Genomic DNA, 8,166 nt, shown 5'->3' with positions numbered 1-8,166 from the left:
GAATGCATACCTTTTTGCCATACAAAAGAGAAATTTCTTCATTTTTGCTCCAAAATAAGGGGAATTTCTGCCTTTTTGCCTCTAAATATGTGGAATTTCTGTCTTTTTCCCTCAAAACAAAGGGAATTTCTGTCTTTTTTGCCCCAAAATAAGGAAAATTTCTGACTTATTACCCTGAAATAAGTGAAATTTCTGCAATTTTGCCTCAAAATATGGGAAATTTCTGCATTTTTGCTCCCAAATAAAGGGAATTTCAGCCTTTTTACCTCAAAATAAATGGAATTTCTGCAGTTTTGCCACAAAACATTAGGAATTTCTGCCTTTTTGCCCCAAAATAAGGAAAATTTCTGCCTTTTTTCCCTGAAATAAGTGAAATTTCTGCAATTTTGCCCCAAAATAAGTGAAATTTCTGCAATTTTGCTTCAAAATAAGAGAAATTTCTGGAATTTTGCCCCAAAATAAGTGGAATTTCTGAGTTTTGCCCCAAAATAAGGAGAATTTCTGTCTTTTTGCCCTAATATATAGGGAATTTCTGCCTTTTTGCCCTACAATTAGAGGAATTTCTACAATTTTGCTTCAAAATACGGGTAATTTCTGCTTTTTAGCCTAAAAATAAGAAGAATGTATACCTTTTGCCACAAAAAAATGGAAATTTCTTCATTTTTGCTCAAAAATAAGGGGAATTTCAGCTTATTTGCCTCTAAATAAGTGGAATTTCTGTCTTTTTCCCCCAAAACAAAGGGAATTTCTGTCTTTTTTGCCCCAATAAGGAAAATTTCTGACTTATTAGCCTGAAATAAGTGAAATCTTTGCAATTTTGCCCCAAAATAAGGGAAATTTCTGCCTTTTGGCCGTGAAATATGTGAAATTTCTGCAATTTTACCCCAAAATAAGGTGAATTTCTGCCTTTTTGCCCCAAAATAATGGGAATTTTTGCCTTTTTGCCCCAAAATAAGAGAAATTTTTGCTTTTTTTCTCTGAAATAAGTGAAATTTCTGCAATTTTGCCCTAAAATAAGGGAAATTTCTGCAATTTTTCCCCATAATAAGGGATATTTCTGCAATTTTTCCCCATAATAAGGGGAATTTCTGTTTTTTGCCCCAAAATAAGAGAAATTTCTGCAATTTTGCCCTATAATAAGGGGAATTTCTGCCTTTTGCCCCAAAATAAGAAGAATTTCTGCCTTTTTGCCCCAAAATAAAGAAAATTACTGTATTTTTTACCCCAAAATTAGGTGAATTTCTGCAATTTTGCTCCAAAATACGGGAATTTTCTGCCTTTTTTGCTGAAAATAAGGGGAATTTCTGCCATTTTGCCGCGAAATAATTGAAATTTTTGCAGTTTTACCCCAAAATAAGGGGAATTTCTGCCTTTTGCCCCAAAAATACAGGAATTTCTGCAATTTTGCTCCAAAATACGGGGAATTTCTGCTTTTTTGCCCGAAAATAAAGGGAATGTATACCTTTTTGCCATAAAAAAGGGAAATTTCTTCATATTTGCCCCAAAATAAGGGGATTTTTTGCCTCTTTGACTCAAAATAAGTGCAATTTCTGCCTTTTCCCCAGAAAATAAAGAAAATTTCTGTCTTTTTGCCCCAAAATAAGGGGAATTTTTGACTTTTTGCCCGAAAATAAGGAGGATTTCAGCCTTTTTACCTCAAAATAAGGGGAATTTCTGCGTTTTTGCCCTAAAATATGGAGAATTTCTGCCTTTTTTGCCCGAAAATAAGGGGAATGCATAACTTATTGCCATTAAAAAAGGATATTTCTTCATTTTTGCTCCAAAATATGGGGAATTTCTACCTTTTTGCCTCTAAATAAGTGGAATTTCTGTTTTTTCCCCCAAAACAAAGGGAATTTCTGTCTTTTTTGCCCCAACATAATGAAAATTTCTGACTTATTACCCTGAAATAAGTGAAATTTCTGCAATTTTGCCCCAAAATAAGGGAATTTCTGCATTTTTGCCCTGAAATATGTGAAATTTCTGCAATTTTACCACAAAATAAGGTGAATTTCTGCCTTTTTGCCCCAAAATAATGGAAATTTTTGCATTTTTGCCCCCAAAAAAAATTTTTTTACTTTTTTTCACTGAAATAAGTGAAATTTCTGCAATTTGGCCCTAAAATAAGGGAAATTTCTGCAATTTTAACCCATAATAAGGGATATTTCTGCAATTTTTCCCCATATAAGGGGAATTTCTGTTTTCTACTCCCAAAAATGGGAAATATCTGCAATTTTGCCCTAAAATAAGGGGAATTTCTACCTTTTGCCCCAAAATAAGGTGAATTTCTGCCTTTTTGCCCCAAATAATGGGAATTTTTGCCTTTTTGCCCCAAAATAAAGAAAATTACTGTATTTTTTTACCCTAAAATTAGGTTAATTTCTGCAATTTTGCTCCAAAATACAGGGATTTTCTGCCTTTTTCGCCGACAATAAGGGGAATTTCTGCCATTTTGCCACAAAATAAGTGAAAATTCTGCAGTTTTACACCAAAATAAGGGGATTTTCTGCATTTTTGCCCCAAAATTAGGGGCATTTCTGCAATTATGCTCCAAAATACGGGGAATTTCTGCCTTTTTGCCCGAAAATAAAGGGAATGTATACCTTTTTGCCATAAAAATGGAAATTTCTTCATTTTTGCCCCAAAATAAGGGGATTTTCCGCCTTTTTGACTCAAAATAAGTGCAATTTCGCCTTTTCTCCAAAAATAAATAAAATTTCTGTCTTTTTGCCCCAAAATAAGGGGAATTTCAGACTTTTTTCCTGAAAATAAGAAAAATTTCAGCCTTTTTACCTCAAAATAAGGGGAATTTCTGCATTTTTGCCACAAAATATTAGGAATTTCTGCCTTTTTGCCACAAAATAAGGGGAATTTCTGCCTTTTTTTTTCTGACATAAGTGAAATTTCTGCAATTTTGCCCCAAATTAAAGGAAATTTCTGCAATTTTTCCCCATAATAAGGGAAATTTCTGGAATTTTGCCCCAAAATAAGTGGAATTTCTGAGTTTTGCCCCAAAAGAAGGAGAATTTCTGTCTTTTTGCCCCAACATATAGAGAATTTCTGCCTTTTTGCCCCACAATTAGGGAAATTTCTGCAATTTTGCTCCTAAATACGGGGAATTTCTGCCTTTATGCCCGAAAATAAGAGGAATGCATACCTTTTTGCCACAAAAAAGGGAAATTTCTTCATTTTTGCTCCAAAATAAAGGGAATTTCTGCCTTTTTGCCTCTAAATAAGTGGAATTTTTATTTTTTCCCCCAAAACAAAGGGAATTTTTGTCTTTTTTTGCTCCAAAATAAGGAAAATTTCTGACTTATTACACTGAAATAAGTAAAAGTTCTTCAATTTTGCCCAAAATAAGGAAAATTTCTGCCTTTTTGCACTGAAATATTGAAATTTCTGCAATTTTACCCCAAAATAAGGTGAATTTCTGCCTTTTTGCCCTAAAATAATGGGGATTTCTGCCTTTTTGTTCCAAAATAAAGAAAATTACTGTATTTTTTACCCCAAAATTAGGTGAATTTCTGCAATTTTGCTCCTAAGTATGGGGATTTTCTGCCTTTTTCGCCAAAAATAAGGGGAATTTCTGCCATTTTGCCGCGAAATAAGTGAAATTTCTGCAGTATTAAATCAAAATAAGGGGAATTTCTGCATTTTTGCCTCAAAATTAGGGGAATTTCTGCAATTATGCTCCAAAATACGGGGAATTTCTACCTTTTTGCCCGAAAATAAAGGGAATGTATAACTTTTTGCCATAAAAAAGGGAAATTTCTTCATTTTTGCCCCAAAATAAGGGGATTTTCCGCATTTTTGACTCAAAATAAGTGCAATTTCTGCTTTTTCCCCAAAAATAAACGAAATTTCTGTCTTTTTGCCCCAAAATAAGGGGAATTTCTGACTTTTTGCCGTGAAATAAATGAAATTTCTTCAATTTTGCCCGAAAATAAGGGAAATTTGTGTCTTTTTGCCCCAAAATAAGGGGATTTTCCGCCTTTTTGACTCAAAATAAGTGCAATTTCTGCCTTTTCCCCAAAAATAAACGAAATTTCAGTGATTTGCCCCAAAATAAGGGGAATTTCTGACTTTTTACCTAGAAATAAAGGGAATTTCTGCATTTTTGCCCCAAAATATGAGGAATTTCTGCCTTTTTGCCCCTAAATAAAAAAATTTCTGCAATTTTGTACCAAAATAAAAGAAATTTCGGCCTTTTTGCCCCAAAATAAGAAAATTTCAGCTTTTTTTCTGAAATAAGTGAAATTTCTGCAATTTTGCCCCAAAATAAGTGAAATTTCTGAGTTTTCCCCCAAAATAAGTATTTCTGTTTTTTTGCCCCAACATATAGGGAATTTCTGCCTTTTTGCCCCACAATTGGGGGAATTTCTGCAATTTTGCTCCAAAATACGGGGAATTTCTGCCTTTTTGTCCGAAAATAAGAAGAATGCATACCTTTTTGCCATAAAAAAGGAAATTTCTTCATTTTTGCTCCAAAATAAGGGGAATTTCTGCTTTTTTGCCTCTAAATAAGTGGAATTTCTTTTTCCCCCAAAACAAAGGAAATTTCTGACTTTTTTGCCGCAAAATAAGGAAAATTTCTGACTTATTACCCTGAAATAAGTGAAATTTCTGCAATTTTGCCCCAAAATAAGTGAAATTTCTGCCTTTTTGCCCCCAAATAAGGGGAAATTCAGCATTTTTACTTCAAAATAAGGGGAATTTCTGAATTTTTGCCCCAAAATATGGGAAATTTCTGCATTTTTGCCCCAAAATAATAAAATTTCTGCTTTTTTTCTCTGAAATAATTGAAATTTCTGCAATTTTGCCCCAAAATAAGTGAAATTTCTGCAATTTTGCCCCAAAATAAGGGAAATTTCTGAAATTTTGCCCCAAAAGAAGTGGAATTTCTGAGTTCTGCCCCAAAATATGGAGAATTTCTGACTTTTTGCCCCAACATATAGAGAATTTCTGCCTTTTTGCCCCACAATTAGGGGAATTTCTGCATTCTTGACCCAAAATACGGGGAATTTCTGCCTTTTTGCCCGAAAATAAGGGGAATGCATACCTTTTTGCCATACAAAAGAGAAATTTCTTCATTTTTGCTCCAAAATAAGGGGAATTTCTGCCTTTTTGCCTCTAAATATGTGGAATTTCTGTCTTTTTCCCTCAAAACAAAGGGAATTTCTGTCTTTTTTGCCCCAAAATAAGGAAAATTTCTGACTTATTACCCTGAAATAAGTGAAATTTCTGCAATTTTGCCTCAAAATATGGGAAATTTCTGCATTTTTGCTCCCAAATAAAGGGAATTTCAGCCTTTTTACCTCAAAATAAATGGAATTTCTGCAGTTTTGCCACAAAACATTAGGAATTTCTGCCTTTTTGCCCCAAAATAAGGAAAATTTCTGCCTTTTTTCCCTGAAATAAGTGAAATTTCTGCAATTTTGCCCCAAAATAAGTGAAATTTCTGCAATTTTGCTTCAAAATAAGAGAAATTTCTGGAATTTTGCCCCAAAATAAGTGGAATTTCTGAGTTTTGCCCCAAAATAAGGAGAATTTCTGTCTTTTTGCCCTAATATATAGGGAATTTCTGCCTTTTTGCCCTACAATTAGAGGAATTTCTACAATTTTGCTTCAAAATACGGGTAATTTCTGCTTTTTAGCCTAAAAATAAGAAGAATGTATACCTTTTGCCACAAAAAAATGGAAATTTCTTCATTTTTGCTCAAAAATAAGGGGAATTTCAGCTTATTTGCCTCTAAATAAGTGGAATTTCTGTCTTTTTCCCCCAAAACAAAGGGAATTTCTGTCTTTTTTGCCCCAATAAGGAAAATTTCTGACTTATTAGCCTGAAATAAGTGAAATCTTTGCAATTTTGCCCCAAAATAAGGGAAATTTCTGCCTTTTGGCCGTGAAATATGTGAAATTTCTGCAATTTTACCCCAAAATAAGGTGAATTTCTGCCTTTTTGCCCCAAAATAATGGGAATTTTTGCCTTTTTGCCCCAAAATAAGAGAAATTTTTGCTTTTTTTCTCTGAAATAAGTGAAATTTCTGCAATTTTGCCCTAAAATAAGGGAAATTTCTGCAATTTTTCCCCATAATAAGGGATATTTCTGCAATTTTTCCCCATAATAAGGGGAATTTCTGTTTTTTGCCCCAAAATAAGAGAAATTTCTGCAATTTTGCCCTATAATAAGGGGAATTTCTGCCTTTTGCCCCAAAATAAGAAGAATTTCTGCCTTTTTGCCCCAAAATAAAGAAAATTACTGTATTTTTTACCCCAAAATTAGGTGAATTTCTGCAATTTTGCTCCAAAATACGGGAATTTTCTGCCTTTTTTGCTGAAAATAAGGGGAATTTCTGCCATTTTGCCGCGAAATAATTGAAATTTTTGCAGTTTTACCCCAAAATAAGGGGAATTTCTGCCTTTTGCCCCAAAAATACAGGAATTTCTGCAATTTTGCTCCAAAATACGGGGAATTTCTGCTTTTTTGCCATAAAATAAAGGGAATGTATACCTTTTTGCCATAACAAAGGGAAATTTCTTCATATTTGCCCCAAAATAAGGGGATTTTTTGCCTCTTTGACTCAAAATAAGTGCAATTTCTGCCTTTTCCCCAGAAAATAAAGAAAATTTCTGTCTTTTTGCCCCAAAATAAGGGGAATTTTTGACTTTTTGCCCGAAAATAAGGAGAATTTCAGCCTTTTTACCTCAAAATAAGGGGAATTTCTGCGTTTTTGCCCTAAAATATGGAGAATTTCTGCCTTTTTTGCCCGAAAATAAGGGGAATGCATAACTTATTGCCATTAAAAAAGGATATTTCTTCATTTTTGCTCCAAAATATGGGGAATTTCTACCTTTTTGCCTCTAAATAAGTGGAATTTCTGTTTTTTCCCCCAAAACAAAGGGAATTTCTGTCTTTTTTGCCCCAACATAATGAAAATTTCTGACTTATTACCCTGAAATAAGTGAAATTTCTGCAATTTTGCCCCAAAATAAGGGAATTTCTGCCTTTTTGCCCTGAAATATGTGAAATTTCTGCAATTTTACCACAAAATAAGGTGAATTTCTGCCTTTTTGCCCCAAAATAATGGAAATTTTTGCATTTTTGCCCCCAAAAAAAATTTTTTTACTTTTTTTCACTGAAATAAGTGAAATTTCTGCAATTTGGCCCTAAAATAAGGGAAATTTCTGCAATTTTAACCCATAATAAGGGATATTTCTGCAATTTTTCCCCATATAAGGGGAATTTCTGTTTTCTACTCCCAAAAATGGGAAATATCTGCAATTTTGCCCTAAAATAAGGGGAATTTCTACCTTTTGCCCCAAAATAAGGTGAATTTCTGCCTTTTTGCCCCAAATAATGGGAATTTTTGCCTTTTTGCCCCAAAATAAAGAAAATTACTGTATTTTTTTACCCTAAAATTAGGTTAATTTCTGCAATTTTGCTCCAAAATACAGGGATTTTCTGCCTTTTTCGCCGACAATAAGGGGAATTTCTGCCATTTTGCCGCAAAATAAGTGAAAATTCTGCAGTTTTACACCAAAATAAGGGGATTTTCTGCATTTTTGCCCCAAAATTAGGGGCATTTCTGCAATTATGCTCCAAAATACGGGGAATTTCTGCCTTTTTGCCCGAAAATAAAGGGAATGTATACCTTTTTGCCATAAAAATGGAAATTTCTTCATTTTTGCCCCAAAATAAGGGGATTTTCCGCCTTTTTGACTCAAAATAAGTGCAATTTCGCCTTTTCTCCAAAAATAAATAAAATTTCTGTCTTTTTGCCCCAAAATAAGGGGAATTTCAGACTTTTTTCCTGAAAATAAGAAAAATTTCAGCCTTTTTACCTCAAAATAAGGGGAATTTCTGCATTTTTGCCACAAAATATTAGGAATTTCTGCCTTTTTGCCACAAAATAAGGGGAATTTCTGCCTTTTTTTTTCTGACATAAGTGAAATTTCTGCAATTTTGCCCCAAATTAAAGGAAATTTCTGCAATTTTTCCCCATAATAAGGGAAATTTCTGGAATTTTGCCCCAAAATAAGTGGAATTTCTGAGTTTTGCCCCAAAAGAAGGAGAATTTCTGTCTTTTTGCCCCAACATATAGAGAATTTCTGCCTTTTTGCCCCACAATTAGGGAAATTTCTGCAATTTTGCTCCTAAATACGGGG

This window comes from Micromys minutus, assembly GCF_963924665.1.
Source record: "Micromys minutus genome assembly, chromosome: 28".
NCBI lineage: Eukaryota > Metazoa > Chordata > Mammalia > Rodentia > Muridae > Micromys > Micromys minutus.
Note: the sequence above shows the minus strand (reverse complement) of the source record.